This window comes from Macrobrachium nipponense, chromosome 7, assembly GCF_015104395.2.
Source record: "Macrobrachium nipponense isolate FS-2020 chromosome 7, ASM1510439v2, whole genome shotgun sequence".
Taxonomy (NCBI): Eukaryota; Metazoa; Arthropoda; class Malacostraca; order Decapoda; family Palaemonidae; genus Macrobrachium; species Macrobrachium nipponense.
In genome coordinates this window covers 13,337,934-13,356,346 of record NC_061109.1, presented here as the reverse complement: position 1 = coordinate 13,356,346, position 18,413 = coordinate 13,337,934, and positions in this window count along the sequence as shown.

Here is an 18,413-nt window from a genome sequence, read left to right as displayed (position 1 = left end):
CAACATGGTTGTATTCCATATTCAAAGACTATGATATCCAAAGGCCCTGAGGATTAACAACGAGGTCATGGAATGGAATGGAATACGAGATTTAGGCTTGAAGCCAAGCCCTGGAATCTAAAGGGATTATTCAGCGCTATAATGTATTTGCTTTGAGGTGAATATTTATGGTGATGAATTTTTAAAATAAACAAAATAAAGGTAGTTTTAAAACTATGGTAAAAACTGATATCTACCATAAAAATTATAACTTCGCATTTAAAGTGTGCAGACAAGAATGGAAAAAAAATTATACATATGCAAATACCATACATATGCATATAAAAATATACTTATATAAACAACTTTAAGTGTATATACTACTCTTGGCAATGTACCTAGATGTTTGTTTATAAATTTTTGGCACATGGCCAAGTGTCGGAGCCCATTCAGCGTATATACATCTTTGACAAATAAAAAATAAAATGATAAAACAATTAAAAAAAACTAATAAAATAAAAGTATATGCAAACATACACACAATCGGTCTAGCACACAACCTATCTAATAGATAATTCATTCATTCATGAGTCAAACAAAAAACCTAAAACAATTCCCCCTAGATGCTGACCCCTTGACGTGGGTAGGGGGCTTAGGGACCAGCAGCTGGGCTTTGATGCCTGGTGAAGTTGCTTTCTCAGTGGTCCTTGGGGCCCAGCTGCTGATCCAACTAAATAGTCAGAACTTTTTCCTTCTTTCTGCAATTTTTTTCATTCTTACTACATCTTCTCCATCATGTAATATTTTTTATTAGCATCTGGATTAATTATGTGGAATTTTCCACTTTTGTTAAATTTCACTGCTTAGGTGAGTCTGAGAAGGGATCGTGTTTTGGAAGGGGTTTGCATTCGAAGCTAATTGTGGGAGTTGTGGTGGTTGAGTCGCCACCTGATATGGTTTGGACCCATGAGGTAGTTATGGGACCCTCCCATTGTTTCTACCTTGAGGGCGGAACCATTCTCCCAAACATCAGCCCATCGGAATCCAGGGGGCTGGGTGATGGGACTCCTGGCTTTTTTGTCCAGAAGCCCACCAATACGTTTTGGAGTGGGGAGTCAGTCCCCATTAGTGGGGGCAGAACTCCCAGCAGGCGGATGGGCTTATACCTGGGCCACTGCAAGCGTATTGGTGCTATCCCGTAAGGCAGGGTATGGGGTGGACTATTGGGAATCAACTCTCACTTGTGCCATTGGTTGGAGAATGTGAATACCTGACTGATCCACGATACTTTCTTGATAAAACCAAGCAGTTTTGGGGTGTGTAGGTGAGCCGGTTTGTGCGAGGTGGTCTGGTGTGTGCGTGTTAGTATCCTGGGATTTCGCTTTGTGGGCTTGTGAGGTTAGTTGGGGTGGGGAGTTTGGGCATTGGAGGCTGCCTTGATTTCCCTTTTCTGATGTGCTGTTTTGGGGTCCTCAGCTGGCCTCTTGGATTTTGGGTGGGCGCACTTTTGGACTTCTGAATATGAACCGGCATTATTCTAATGATTTGGACAAAAGTTTTTCCCTCTCCTGGATATGACGACTTACTGGCACTGGCAACGACTTCTGGCTTGAAGATGGATATGAGCTCGGCTATCGGACAGAACCAAACATTGAGACACCAGGGTGTTAGTAAATCTGGTGGATTTGATCCTAATAATAGAGTCCTTCATTGCACTAATATAAACTTGTCATTAGATTATGAGTGTTTGTACAGTGTAATGAAACAATTCGGTAAAGTGGAAAGAATCAAATTAGTTCTGGAAAAGACAAGCAGTCATTTTTTTTTGCTTAGGTTAAATTTTTCCTCACCCTTGGAAGCTAGTAGAGGCACAACAAAGACTCCATGGCCACATTCTTAATGATTCGGTTCTTAGCACGAAAGTGTTTTCAGTTGAAAACTTAAATGATGAGCCGTTTGATTTTATCCCTAAGAAATGAAGAACATGGACAGCCCCCATGTACCAGAGCGCTTGCCTAACCCCTATATGGCATGTTGCTAGCTTACAAGGAGGGAGGAAAAAATTTTTATAAAGGCTGCTAAATGTATTGAGAGCAAGGTAGGTTCCATTCCCATTGGAAATTTGAAGCGTTATGGAAAGAACTTGCTAATAAAGCTGGTAATGAAACCCAAGCAATTTTGCTATCGAATTTTAAACCTCCTGAAAGTGGAAATATCGAATCTATTGCATCGCATAGATTCTTTAACACACTGAAAGGGGTAGTATACTCAAAAGACCTGCATGTTTTTGAAGAGGGGGAGATTCTCCATCGATGTCCTCCTTGTGTATCTCACGTTAAAAAACTCGGAGGGGATGCAGCTATCCTTTTAACCGTTCTCCCTCCAGTTTACCTACCTGATACTATCATTGTTGGCCATGAGAGGATGCAGGTAAAAAGATATAGCGAAATCCTAAACAGTGTCGCAAATGTTTTGAATATGGCCACATTCAAAACTCGTGTGAAAACAACAAAAGATGTTCTGTGTGCTCTGCGGAGCATGATAATTTTGACGAGTGTGTAGCAGCCCAATACTGTTTTTTTGTTTTTTCAGTTGTAAGGGTGAATCCACCTCCCTCCAAACTTTCTAGGGACTTTTGCCCTCAAGATACAGATTTGAAGAAGACCGTATTTTGGCAGTGGCTGACAACGAACATGTCAGCATTAGCGAAGCAAAGAATGTGGTAATGGGGGCAAACAAACAAAAGTGCCAACTCTACCTATGCTTGCAGTAATAAACTTATGAAAAGTTCCAGCAATTTAAGGCAACAATAACTGCATCTGATAATAGCATCACATACCTTCTACTTCATGGACTGTAAATAATGAAAATCCCCAATCTGTCAAGAAATTTTCATCTGCTAGTGCCTTGGAGTCCAACACCAAAAGTTGTACTTCAAGAAGTACAGAAAACTCACCTACCAAAGTCAATACAAAGGTGACTAATATGATACTTGCAGGCTCTCCTCCCAAAAACAGGGAGCCAAAATCAATCAAACAATTCGGGAAGCTGTTCCAAAACACTTCCAACAAGAATAAACCAAGGACCAAGCCCAATTAGATAGAGCTTACTTCGAGCCCATCAATTGTCACAGCCACAAACAAAAATGAAAGCAAAACTATAATTACACCCACCAAGAAGCGCACAAGGAATACATCCCCAAATAATGACGGCTTTAAAATAAAAACCTCAAATGGGTTCAGTGTTTTGGAAGAGATTTCTCCACCTAGAAAGGTAGTTCCAAAAGCAGTTTCTGCCCCAAAACATACGAGTTCTGATCAGTCTTGCCGCCCTAAGACAAATGAACCTTGTGATTCTGCAGAATCACAGTAGAAATCTGATCAGAATTAATTACCAAAACAAAATATGATCAGCCAAAACTCTAAATTCCAATTCAAATGAAAAGGGATTAAAGAAACAGTCACTTATAAAGGAGAACTTTCCTCTCCACACTAGGAACAGTACTTCCCCTCTAAGGACCCCCCAGATGCTGAAGCCTTGCCGAGGATGGGGGGCTTAGGGTTCAGCAGCTGGGCCCTGATGCCTGGTGGGAACTGCTTTCTCGCTGGGCCTTGGTGCCCAGCTGTTGATCCAACGAAATAAGTCAGCCCTTTTTCTTCTACTAAAAAAGTTTCATCTTTCTGCCTTCCTCCCCCTATAAGGTATGGATTCTATGATGACGACATATTGGCTTGGTTTTGGACATGATTTAGTCTAAATCTTGGGATTTGAAGGAGGGTGAGGATGGACGGCATGCCACCTCACCCGTAGGAACTTAGTACCTGACGTGGTTGAGCGAGGGGAAAGTTTAATGTCAAACCCTATCCTCAGTGCCGGGTCTGATCTCGACGGACATGGACATGATGACGCCTAGCACTGGAGATAGGGTGTATTATCCAGTAATTACCCCTAGGACGACGTAATGAAAGGGATGACCCGTCCTCTAGTGTGACTCCATGGTATGGGGAATATCTGGATGAACTATGTTTTTCACGTTCTATGGCAACCCCCCCTAATTCGGCTGACGACCCTATGCTTTTGTCAAAGGACTTGTCCACGGAACCCGAACTTCAATCAATCATGGTCGGTTCCCTTTGATCAGGGTAGTACCCCTGGACCGAATGACAGACAGACACAGATGACGACCCAAAGCAATGCGAGTAGATTATACCGCCAAGAAATCTCAACAAAAGCATCTGGCTCCAGTATTGTCACACTGGAACCATATGCCATGAAGAAAAATAAAAAGTGTGAAATAGCTCCTGGGGTCTTTGTACCCAATTCATTTAATAAATACCTGAATTTGAAGCTTGAAGGTGACAATATTGACATTTCCAAGTACACAGGGAAATCGTGAAATGTTGTGGCAGACAGCCAAAAATAACAGCCCAAAATGGAAATATGCTCCTTATAGAAAGCTCTCCCCAAGGAGAGCAGTAAGTTGATGGGATTGTCGGACCTTGCGGGAATTACGGTTGAGTGCACTCCCCACTTTAGCCTGAACTCCTAGCAAGGGCTTGATTCTATGGCCCCTCAATTTGATGGCTTTTTCTGAGGGAGACTTTTAACAGAATTAAAAGACCGGGGTGTAATAAAGGGTTGACAGGATACCAAAGAGGTTGAAAATAATAGAATACCTCAGCCTACCTTAATATTAACTTTTAGTACTTTAAGACTTCCGGAATATGTCTATGCAGCCTGGTATAGGTTTAAGATAAAGTTGTACATCCCAGACCCAGAAGGTGTTTCCATTGCCAGCATTTTGGACACACCCTACAATCGTGTCGATCCAAATTGCAAGAAAAGTCTGCAGTCTGTGTCAACTGTGGAGAGGATGAGCATGGAATGTGCACCAGGGAACCTAAATGTGTTCACTGTGGTGAGGGACATGCCTCGTCATCTCAGCAGTGTGATATATATTTACTTGAAAAGGAAATACAAGCAATTAGAGTGATTGAAAGAACAACATTTAAGGAAGCACGAGAGAGAGCCAAAGCAAAGACTGTAAGACCCGGTCTAAGTTTTGCTACTGTAGTAGCAAAATTAAAAAAAGCCAAAGGAAAGAGACAAATAAAACACCCAAGTTAAGAGCACAAAAGGAAAATCAAATAAAGAATCATTAAAAAGACAGCTAACTGAATCATCTGAGTCAACTGATGATGAGAATATAAAGACAAGGTTCACTAGAACCAACAAGAAAGACCCTAGTGTGGAATTGAAGAAAATTGAAGTGCCAGTTGAGATACACCCTCCACCATCTGCCTCTTTGGAGCAGGCCAGTGGTTTGTGGTCTGGTGCCAGCTTCTGTTGGTGCCACTCCTCTTTGGAGGACCAAACCAGCAGATGCTGGTCCCCCGGTGCCAGTCCTCGCTGGTACTTCTGCCTCATCAGAGGCAGAGCTAGCTACTGCCAGCAGTACAAAGACACTTGAGGTGGTCTCTTTAGAGAAACCACCTCTGCTCTCTCCATCTCGATAGAGATGGAGAGCGAAGAACTAAAAAACCCTTCAGTATCAAAAACACTGAAGGAAAAGATGTTGGCTCTACGAAGGTGATAATTCCTCCAAGAAGCCAACAAAACCTTCCATCAAAATGCTCCCATAGTAGAAAAAAGAACTCTCCCAGTCTTGTAAAAAGGAACCACAATGTTGGTCCTAAACGTGAATAAATTCACTTCCATTATTCAGTGGAACTGTCAGGGACTGCGAGCGAAGTACGAGGAAGTGAAGCTTTTAATCTATGAGCACTCTCCTGTAGGGATATGTTTGCAGGAGACTATGCTAGGTGAATATACCCCTTGTCCTAGGGAATATGTTCACTATAGAACTAAATTTGATTTACAGGTAGGAAATCATGGTGGATCCCTCATCTACATCCGTCGAGATGCTCCACACTACAAAGAAAAGTAAAACTAAATACTCCACTTTCAAGCTGTGGCTGTAACGAATTAATTTGAGGAGGCAATATACTATATGTTCCCTTTACATTCCGCCCAATAGCCATGTCTCCCAAAGAGAACTTAATACACTTGATGCAGCAACTACCAGAGCCATTCCTTCTACTGGTGACTTCAACAGTAGACTCCATTGTGGGGAGATGTAACATCAAACCAAAAAGGAATATGATGGCATCATTAATAGAAAATGAAGATATAGGTCTTCTTAATACTGGAGAACCTACCCATTACCACATTCAGACAGGCACCGTCTCCTGCATCGACCTTTCAATATGTAGCTCCAACTGCAGTGTTGATTTAGTTGGAGAACAAGTGATGACTGCATACCAGTGAACATTCTCCAATTGTGATCGACACCAATGAAGGCCCACCTAGCCGAGATCACAAGATGGTGTTAGGAAAGCCAATTGGAGAAGAAAATTCAAAGATTTGAGTGAGTTGGAGGGGAATGCAAAAGATTTCCCAAGTGTAGATGATGCATTGATCTACTCAATGGAACATTACATACTGCAGTCTGCACTCTATTCCTCGAACAAAAGGACTATTCAGGAGACGGCCAGTACCGTGGTGGTCAGAAGACTTAAGGCTGTTACACCGAGCTACAAGGACATCATTGACCAGGTGCCGTAGACACCGCACTTGGACAATGTCATAATTTACAAAACAGTGTAGGGCACGATTTCGAAAAGCCATGAAAGCTGCCAGAAGACAATCATGGGCCGGATATGTATCCTCTATTAACAGCAGAACACCAGTTTTGTAGCATTTGGAAGAAAATAAGAAAAATTCAGGGTAAATTAACACCCAATCCTCCTCCAGTACTTAAAGTGAATAATAATCATGTCACAGATGCCAGAGAAGTTAGTATACATTTCAGAACACTTCGCTCGAGTCTCTGAGAAATCAGATAGTTCCCCAGGACATAATTTCAGAATGATGGAAGAAACAACAGGTACTTGACTTTTCAGCAAAGAAAGCTGAATCTATAATATGCCGTTTTCTGAGAGGGAATTTGACTCTGCTTTTATCTAGGAGCAAGAACACTGCCCCTGGTCCAGATGAGATTCCTTATGAAATGTTTAAACACATTTCAAGGAACACAAAACTTTTTATAATAAGTATTATCAATAGAATATGGGATGAAAGCAGCTACCTACCATATGGGAATTAGCTACAGGTTACCATTCCTTAAGCCTGGAAAAGATCCTCTCTGTGCAGCAAGTTACCGCCCCTTAATTGCTTTAATCCTTGCTGTTTTGTGTAAGTTTGTGGAAAAAATGGTAAATGTAAGACTGATGTGGTATCTAGAGCACAACAATGTTCTAACACCTTCTCAGTGTGGTTTTCGAAAAATGCACTCCCACCCTGGACATCTTACTGCAACTTGAAGCCTCTATCTGTGAGGCCTTTGCCTCCAAGCAACACCATGTGACAGTGTTTTTTGATATAGAAAAGGCATATGACCACTGCGTGGAGACATGGGATTCTGAAGACTATGCATAAAATAGTGGTCTACGAGGCAATTAACCCTTTATTTGTGAAATCCTGTTTACATCGTAGGTATTTTAAAAGTTAAAGTTTGGCAGTATTTATCAGAGAAAAGGTGCCAAGAAGAAGGTGTTCCCCCATGGGTAGTGTTCTCCAGTGTAACACTTTTTTTTTGCTCTGGCCATAAACAGTGTTGCAGCTGTCATTCCAAGAGAGGTTTTTAAAGACACTGTTGTGGATGACTTGTCAATATCCTTTGCTGCCACCCGGATGACCTGTAGCAGAAAGAAAGCTACAATTAACATAAATAAAATAGTAAGTTTGGGCTGAGAAACAGGTTTTTAAAATCTCTGTAAGCAAGACTATGCTGCTCCACTTCTGTCGGATCAGGGGAGTACATCCTGATCCAGACCTATATTTGTATGGCCGTAGAATCCCATGTGTAGAACAAGCACACTCTTAGGCCTAGTTTTTGACAGTAGATTGACTTGGGTCCCCCATATCAAACATATAAAATCAAAGAGCCTAGAAGCTCTACACATTTTGAAGGTGCTTTCTCACACCAGTTGGGGAGCTGATAGAAATCTTTTACTGAAGCTTCATAAATCTTTAATCTTGTCAAAGCTGTCATATGGTTGTGAAGTTTATTCTTCAGCTTCCTCATGTAACTTAAATTTTAGATTCAGTGCATCATTCAGGTATTCGTATAGCCACAGGAGCTTTCCGTTCGTCACCAATACCTAGTATGCTAGTTGATGCAGGAGAGATGCCCCTTGAACTCTATCGCCAGTCCATCATTACTTCGGTACTGGTTAGAGTGCAAGACTCCCCAAATCTCTGGCATTTGCTGTGGCAAATAGAAATATTTTTACGGGTTTTTTTACGAAATCATCCAAGGTATCCCACTCCTTTTAGCTATAGAATTAAAAAAATTTTAGAGGATCGAATATTTATTAAAATTTCCATTATCCCCTTTGTGTATCCCAGTACTCCTGTCCTGGAGGTTGTTACCTGTGTGAAATTCTGCAGGTACTTCAGTGGAGCAAAGAGGGATAAATCTGATGAGGAAATGAGGGCCATATTTTAGAGCATGTATCAGAGCATGTAGATACAAGTTTATATTTACTGATGGCTCTAAGTCCAGTGCTGGCGTTGGATATGGAGTTTTTAGCGAATCTTTTAACCGAAGAGGTGCACTTCCTTCTATTGCCTCAAACTTTACAGCTGAATTGTATGGCATCCTAGTAGCACTGGAACATATTACAACACTCCAGTGTGTAGCTACACAATATTTTGTGACTCCAAAAAGTGCCCTACAGTCCCTGGAAGTCTTTAATACTGATCAACCCATTGGTGTTGAAGATCTTGCAGGGAATGGATTTTCTTGCACCAGTATAGAGGGAGCATTGTTTCTTTTTGTTGGGTTCCTGCTCATGTGAACATATCAGGAAACGAAGAGGCAGACAAGCTAGCCAGATCAGCTGCGCAAACTTTGATACCAAGAAAATGCCCTGTTTCCATATCGTGATACATTCTATGATATATGAATCCTCCAGCATTTATGGGTAGTTTCAGTGGGACAGAGTAGCCCCAATAAAATGAAAAGAAATTACTAGTCAAACACACCCTTGGAAATATTACTAATACCAAGGAAGTGGGAGGTTGTATTGTGTAGATTACGTATTGGCCATACGCGTTTAACTCATGGCTATCTGATGGATGGGGAGCATGAGCCCTTCTGTGACGATTGCTTAGTTTCCGCTAACCGTTAGGCATTTGCTGGTTTGAGTGTCCCCAGTCTGGTGGAACTTAGGAATCGTTTTTTAGGTTATAGTATGAAGCAGGGGTAATTATAGCATGCACAAAACTGTTGGGAGAAAGCGCATGTATTTATAACATTATCTCTTTTATCAAAGAAGCTGGGTCTTCTCAAATATATCTGACAGCTGTGCTGTCTTAGTATATACATATTCTTTTCTTTTTAATAATTTTACGGTTGTGATTAATCACTTTTTTTGGATCTTTTTTATCGGACTATATTTTTACTTTTATCAGAAACTTTATTTTATTTTCTTAAATCAATTTATACGTATGTCTCTCCATAAAGATAAAGGTATTTTGAATGTTGTATAATATATTATAAAAGTTAAAAGATCACATTTAGTATTCGGTGTCGGTGACCCTGGTAGTTGTGACGCCAGATAACTCTCAATCAATCAATCAATCCCCTCTAAGGAGTGGGAAGTAGGACTTTTTACCACCTTAACATTCATGTTTGATATCCTTCAGTGGAACTGTAAAGGTCTCAGAACCGTGCAGAAGACCTTAAAGTCTTAATTCATGAATCAATCCAGGGATTATATGCCTGCAGGAGACAATGTTAGGCACTCTCCTTATAATCCTGGACTAAATTATTCAATATTTAACTCCTCTCCCCCAAGGAGTGGTCCGGGCCCATGGAGGTCTGCTGCAATTATTGTTAATAAAGCTCTGCAGCACTCCATAATACAATTAAATACAACTCTACAGGCTGTTGCTATTTCAGTCATCTTGGAAAAGAGGATAACCGTCTGCTCCTTATACCTTCCACCAGATCTTGTTTTAAACAGTGAAGATATTCAGTCCTTAATTAACCAACTTCCAGCTACCTTACTTCTCCTAGGAGATTTTAAATGCCCACAACCCCCTTTGGTGAAGTCGGTTTCTAGACAGTAAAGGGAAATTGAATTGAAGACGTTATTGATAGGAATGATGTTATCCTATATAATAATGGGTCAATGACTTTCCACAGTATTCATGATAATCATTTCTCTGCCCTGGACCTTAGTATCTCTTCAACAAGCATCCACCTTGATTTTAGTTGGTCTGTTAACGAAAATTTAAATGGGAGCGATCATTATCTGATCCATTTAAAATATGCTGTGATTGGTCCATCTGAAGTTTTACCGAAGTGGAAGGTAGAGGAGGCAGATTGGAATAAATTCAGTAAGGGCGTCATACTAGATAGGGAGTTTGAGTCATTTGAATCTCATCTAGATGCTTATGATTACTTTATTGAATCTACTCTGAAGAGTGCTGAAGGCTCGATTCCCAAAACAAAAGGCAAACCTCGTTGACATGCAGTTCCCTGGTGGAATAAGACTTGTGGTATTCTGAGGAAATTTACTAGGAAGTGCTACAGACGTTACAAAACTAGTGGTTCTCCTCAGTCTAAATTAATCTACAAACGTGCTTTAGCCAAGCAACGCCGCTTTTATAAGAGAGCCAAAAGAGAAAGTTGGCTCTACTATATTAATGGAATAAACTCAAAGACTCCACTTAAAGTGGTGTGACGCAAAATAAGGAAACTGAGTGGGAAATATGGCTTCCCCATTACCCCTCATTAAAAATAAATGACACTCTGATCACAGAGCCCACTGAAGTTGCCAAAGAGCTAGGAAAACACTTTTCTGAAGTTCCCAGCGCCAAGAATTATTCTCGAGAATTTCAAAAAATTAGGAATTCTGAAATGATTCTGGAATTCGATTCAGGAAAATCTGAACCATACAACTACAGGTTTTCCTTGAGAGAATTACGGGAGGCGCTCTCCTCTAGTGAATCCACCCAACTCCATGGTGAGGATACAATCATTTATGAAATGCTTTAAACACCCTCCCAGTACGATGCCAAAAAATATTTTACTGAAGATTATAAACAAATATGGGAAACTGGAAAATATCCATAGTTGTTCCAGTTAAAAAGCCTAATAAAGATGCTTCCCTAGCCACCAGCTATAGACCAATAGCTCTAACCAGCAGTGTGTGTAAGCTGATGGAGAAAATGATAAATACTAGACTAGTTTTTGGCACTTAGAAACTAAAGGATTAATATCATCATTTCAATTTGTTTCAGGACCGTTCAACCCTTGATCCGTTGCTGAGGCTGACCAGCCAAATCCAGCAAGGATTCGCCAAACAATGTCATACCATTGGAGTATTTTTTGATCTCGAAAAAGCATATGATACTGATGAGAATTGGCATCTTGAAAAAATTGCACAAGATGGGGGTATGTGGAAGAATGATCAGATTTATATATTCCTTTTTAACGGACAGATTTTTTAAGGTAAAAGTGGGAAACTCTTTCTCCCAACCTTTTGTGCAGGAGGAAGGAGTTCCCCAAGGAAGCGTTTTAAGTGTAACACTCTTTTCAGTGGCAATAAATAGTGTGGTTTGAAAAAATCTTGCCTCCTGTTAAATGCTCACTTTCGTTGATGACCTTGCAATATACTGCACAGGATAGATTCATTGTCAGTATGTAAACATCTGCAAAGGTCTATTAACGCAATTACTAAGTGGGCTGATGAGAATGGTTTTAAATTCTCCTCTTCCAAAACAGTTGCAGTAAGATTTACCAGATGCCGGCGTGTGGAAGAAGGTTCCCACACTTAGTTTAAGAGGATCTTCATCATTCCTTATGAAACGTGAAGTAAAATTTCTGGGGATTATTATTGACCACAAACTAACATGGGCCAGCCACATAAATGCCCTATAGATTAATGTGAAAATCTTTGAATAGTTTAAAGGTTGTTTCTTGGTTTTAGTTGGGGGGCTGATAAAAAATCCTTTTGAGCCTATATGACTCACTGTGTCGCTCCAAGCAAGACTATGGCTGTCAGATCTATTCTCAGCTTGTAAAAAAAACCAAGCTAAAGGAAGGATGTTGTACAGAACATGGGGTTGAGAATATGCTCAGGGTTTTTAGAACTTCTCCTGTTGAGAGCATATATGTCGATCGCAGATCATCTTCCCCATAGATCTAAGAAGGCAAGAGCTAGGGTTGGCGATACTTGCTAGAATGAAAAGGGCTCCAAAAATCCATCCTTCAAGTACTTAAGGAACAGCTCGCGGAATTTCTGTGGTACAAGAGCTTCTAAACCATTCCAAATTCGACTGAATGAGGATGTTAGGGATAACCATCTCAAATCCCAGAAAGTCCTGGAAGTAAAACATCCTGTAATCCTCCATGGCTTATTCCTGAGCATTAGTATGCAAGAAATCATTTAAGAATCGGATTTGTACTGAGAAGATATTAGGGGAAAAATTCTTAGAGCACGACGTTAACCCATGCCAAACATTATGTGAAGATTTAAACAGATGGATCAAAGTCAGATAGTGGTGTTTTGGGTGTGCTGTTATCCTTGGTGATACAGCAAATACAGCTAAATTACCTGACTTTGCATCAATATTCACTGCCGAATTAACAGCCGTAGTCTCTGCCCTAGATTTAGTTCTTCAAAGTAGTGACACTAATTTTGTCATATACTCTGATTCTAAAAGCACTTTAGAAGCTATCAAAAGATTTAATAGCTTTCATCCGTTAATCCAAAAACTTCAGGAGTCACTTTTTCGTATATATTGTCTGCGTAAGTCGGTCTCTTTCTGTTGGGTTCCTTCTCACGTGGTGATTCACAGAAACGAGACTGCAGACAGGGAAGCAAAAGCTGCTAGCGCTCTGCCAGAAACAACCTTCAGGAAAGTGCCTCATACAGAACCTAAAAGGTCCTTTATAGGGTCTTTTGTATTAAGTAAGTGGCAAGAAAGGTGGACTTCTCCTCTTCTTGCCAATAACAGTAAGTACAGAAGTATTAGGAAAAATATACAGCCGTGGCCTTCGTCATTCCAGCTTGACAGACGAGCAGAGGTTATTTTAACGAGGTTAAGGATTGGGCACACTTATTTAACCCATCAGTTTATTTTAGAAGGAAGCAGCCCACCGTGTGCGCTTACTGTGACGAGATACAAACAGTGGAGCACATTCTGATGGTTTGCCCCCAGACATTTTAACCAAAGGAAAGATATTTCCAGGGTAAATCCCTCTCAAATATCTTGGGAGATGAAGCAGACATTTCTGCTCTCATCTCCTTTTTAAAGTGTATAGAAATTTTTAATAATATTTAGATAAACTTTTATAAATCATATACAGATTTTTAAAGACATTAAACTATTTTTAACATATATTACTCCATTCATTAAAATTCATATCTTTAATTTATTTATTAGTCACGTCTATTTTTATGAATCATTTCTTTCACTAATTCATTCATTCATTTACCATAATTCAACTTATTTAACCTTCATTACGGCGCTGAATGGCCTCCTTGGCCCCAGTGCCTGGGCTTTAGCCCTAAATATCATACATCCATCCTAAAACAATTATAAAAAAGGATAAAATTATTCTTAAAAAATATTAATATTTCTTAAAAATGTCACAATATGCTCTACCTGATCACCCTACCTAATCACTCCACCAAAATATGCAAAACAGTAAAATCCCCAAGAGGGTGAGGAACCTACCTGTCTGCTCCATTCATCATTAGATACCCGTGGGTATATTTAGTGTGTCCTATATGCAATCTAGCTAAAACTATCTCTGACCCTCTATCTATGAGGCTAAAGATGAATAGAAGGCCTAATCGAGTTTAAAAATATTATCTAAAGTAGACCAGTGGGCCTGTCACTGGTCTCTACAATAAAATCGAATAGTACTTTTAAAATCAGAAACAGGGACACCCATGTTGGAAATGTGCCTAAGCCTAGTCTGCAACGTCAGCTCACTCATTCCCAACAATTCCAACACGGGAAAGAGCCCAACAAAACCGAACAGAAAAACCTATTAATTAAAAGATAAAACCAATCCTGTATCTCTTGCACTAAAGAGTGGCAAGAGACCAGGCTTCTAAAAGAGGATAAAACACTCGGAGTCGGTAAAAATAGTAAAACCTTGTTAGCACAAGAACTATAAAGAATATATTTAAGAGCCATCAGAACTTCCAGCAGTACAGCCATGAAAACAGAGGAATTAGACGGAATTTTCTTTTTAGATACTATCACATGTCACTACAGAGCACCAATACCATCAGAAAATCCTTCAAAGCCATCAGTATATATATATGAAAAGAATCACCATGCTCGGAAGCATAATCCAAGAAACTTGCTCTCAACTGATCATCGGAACTATTACTCCAGCAGTCCCTAATTGGGCAGATCTCTAAGTTCGGTCTATTGCTAGCCAAACTTCAAGCCATCTTTGGCGGTCTAGGTCTATTTGGGACTCCTTCAGTTGGCTCTTTAACGTACTTATAGTTGGGGTTCAGCTTTGACGGAAGTACGCTTGATATGCATCCAAAGCCTAATTCCTCCCTACAGATAAATAGTGAGGGAAAACCTGTCTCAACATATAAGCTTTCTACTGGTGAGGTTTTTTAGGCCCCCGTACAAATACATTAAGCCATGTTATGGATAACTTCGAATTTCTGCAGTGTTGTCTTGCATGCACAACCATAAAATTGACAACCATATTCAATTTTGCTTAGGCATAGAACCTAGTACATCCTCAAAAGGGTGATTTGATCTGCTCCCCAATGAAAATCTGACATAACTTTAAGAATAAGAAGACGAAGCTTCATGTTACACACAACTTCATTAACATGTTGAGTAAAAGTTTTTTTTGTTTATCAAATGTAACACCTAGATACTTAATGCTATCGTCGAAGGTAAAATGGAATCTTGAAAAACAACTATAGGATCTCTTCTACTCTTCTAGTCGAAAAATTGTATAGCTTCGGTTTTCTCTGGTGAAAATTTGAACCCTTTAGCACTGGCCCATGACAATGCAGCATTTATAGCAGTCTGGATCTTTTGACAAGCTTCAACAGCCGTAGACTTCATTATACTAAAAACTTTTCATCTTTCTGCTTCCTCCCCCTATAAGATATGGATTCTATGTTGATGACTTTTAGCTTGGTTTTGGACATGACTTACCCCCTGATCCCAACTCCTTGACGAGGTGGGGGGCTTAGGGATCCACTGAAGAGAGAGTATGCCCCTTTACGCCTACTCTCTCTGCTGTGGATCCAACTGAACATTGGGACCTTTAACTCCTTTACTCCTCCTCCTTATAAATTTTCCCCTTTCCCTTCTTCTTCTTTCGTTGACGACCCTGGCATGGTTTTTGGACTATTGAATTGACAGCTCTTTTTACTTGATGGAGGGTGGAGTTGGATGGCATGCCTCTCCACCCGTAAAAACTAGAGGTACCTGACGTGGTTGAGCGAGGGGAAATTTTTAAGTCAAGCCATGCCCACAGTGCTGGTCCGATCTCATGGGACTGACGACCCTTAAGGCACTGTGGGTATGGCGTATCCAGGTGAGGGACCCAGGGCAGTTACCAGTGTGTGTAACGGCATTGCCCCTCCCCCGGTTGGCCTCCTTGGTGAGAGGGACCTCATCCTGGATGAAATTTTTGTTTAATACTATATATGGAGAAAAAAATTAACCTCGCAACGACTTATGGCATGGCAATGGACTGTTCTCAGGATAACTCAAATAATGAAAATCAGAGTGGTATTAAGACATTATTACCATACAATAAACCCAAAAGAAATAGATATCGCCAGGACCCAACCTTGATTCACTTTGATTCTCTCTTTGGGGAGTCAAACTGGTCAAGGTTTTTGAACTTAGAAGCTGACAAAGATATATCTTTATTAAAATTAGAAAATTACCTATTGAATCGATGCCCATCGCAAGAGATGAGCATAAGGCAAATTAAAAAAAGGGAATGGTTGGTTGAAACAACAACCAAAAACCAATCGGAAAATTATCAATGTATAAAAATATAGATAACATAAATATAAAGGTTACAAGGCTTGATACAATGAACAGTGTGCAAGGCACAGTAGTAGTACCAAATCTTGAGGATGAAACATTAGATAGATTAATACTTTTAGATTCAATTAAAAGAAAAGGTACAATAATGTTGAAGACTGCGAAGTATATGAGGTCCCCAAGCAGGAAGACAAAAGTCAAACTATCAAAATAGCCAAGATAAAGTTCAGTGGCCAAACCTTACCCTTAAAAAATTAAAAATTCTAGATTAAATAGGGTAACTAGACCTTATGTTCCTAAACCTATGCAATTGTAAGAACTGTTGCAAATATGGTCATTACAGCAATTAAGTGCAGTAATATTTATAGATGTGCCTTTTGCAGCTCGCAGGACCATAAAACACGCTGGGACTGTGGCCAACCCAAATGCGTAAATTGTGGATTAGAACATCATGCCAGATCTAAATTGTGTGCGTTCTATATCTACAATACAGAACTTAAATTACTACAAGAACGAACTGGAAAATGACGATAAGAGAAGCAAAGTTAGAACTGAAAGTGAGAGGATTAAATGAGCAACTAAAAAGGTTTAGGTATTCAGACACCTCAAAGTCAAGCAATACCAGAACTGAGAATAAAGATATACCACCACAAAAAATACAAGATGAAAGAACTCTTCAAACATACATAATATTACGACTGTGGAAAATCGATTTAGCTCTTTATCGGAAATTGAAATAGATAATGACATAGAGGAAAACAAAGAAGAATTAAAATCACAAGAATGTGAAAAAACAGATAATAATACTCGAAAAAGGCAACTGGATAAGACCCCACCTAATTCCACCAAACAAGTCTGTAAAAAGATAAATAACCCACCAATCTCGCCGAAAGCTAAAGTTCAGAAACAAAACACTAATATTCCACTGTCCTCCCATAGTAACAATAGTACCTCTAGGAACCGAATCACAAAATTCAGATGAAATGGAAAACCAAAATACAGGTCGCTACAGTGAAAACGAAGAAATTCAACCATCACCATTATAGGCGCCACATGGAAAAACAAGGAAAACAACAAACTGAGAAACATGGAAGATACATGCGGCTGCAGTAAATGCTTTATAGCAATGTGCCACAAAAATAAGACTATAACTAAAGACAGCCTAACCAACACCATAAGAAATTTCATGAGGAATAGGAGTAAGGAAAAAACAAACATCAAATCTCATGAAGAAGGTTGTATGTGCTATTGAACACTTAGAATATTACAAAGAGAAACACATCAGTGTTGTAGATAATATTCTAAAGAAAATCAAAATGGAAAAATCAAATCAAGATAGTAAAAAGTAACAGTTAACGAAAGTAAGATTCCAAACTACAACAAAAAATGAATCAAGACTACAAAAATACAAATTAACTTATAAAAAATTTTAAGAAAATATCAGCTTTAATAATCTAGGGTAATTTTGACCACTTATATTACACCATTCAATCGTTATATAATTCAATGGAATATAAATGGATTATTAACGAGAATGCACTTAGGGGAAGTCCAACGACTTATTAGTGAAACATGAACCAATGATTTTATGTATACAACACATAGGAAAACGTGTTCCAAAAATAGGTAAATATCTATTAGCTACAACATCACAGGAAAATGAAAATAATTTAGGAACAGCAATATATGTCCATATAATTATTATACGCAAATTAGATATAGATTACACTGAATTGCAAATTTCAGCAATAACAGTGAAAATAGAAAATAATGTGTTTGATATAATTAACATTATACAATCAGCCTAATAAAAAGTATGATTTAAACAATTACAGAAAATAATAAAAGAGTTTAAGAATCCAATATTAATTGTAGGAGATTCAATGTCATAACTCAATATGGGACTATAACAACATTACTCCAGATAAAGATGGAGCAAAAATAGAAAACTTAATGAATGCTAATAATCTTTGTTGTCTGAATGACAGCGAAGTAAATACATATTATTCCAGAACCCCATGGAACATTTTCCACAGTAGATGTCACCCTTTGTTCAACAAATATAGTTGACAGACTAGATTGGAATATATGTGATGACTCCACTCAAGTGACCATTTTCCCATAATAATATCCTTATTAAATAATGAACCAAACCATATTCTCCACATTACAACATGCAAAAGGCAGATTGGGACATTTTTTTTACTTTCATACCGATAAAATACCGGCCTATGATTATTTGAGAAATCACAATGAGACGAACAATTTCATTGTGTCCTTCATTAAAAAGGCAGCAGACAAAGCTA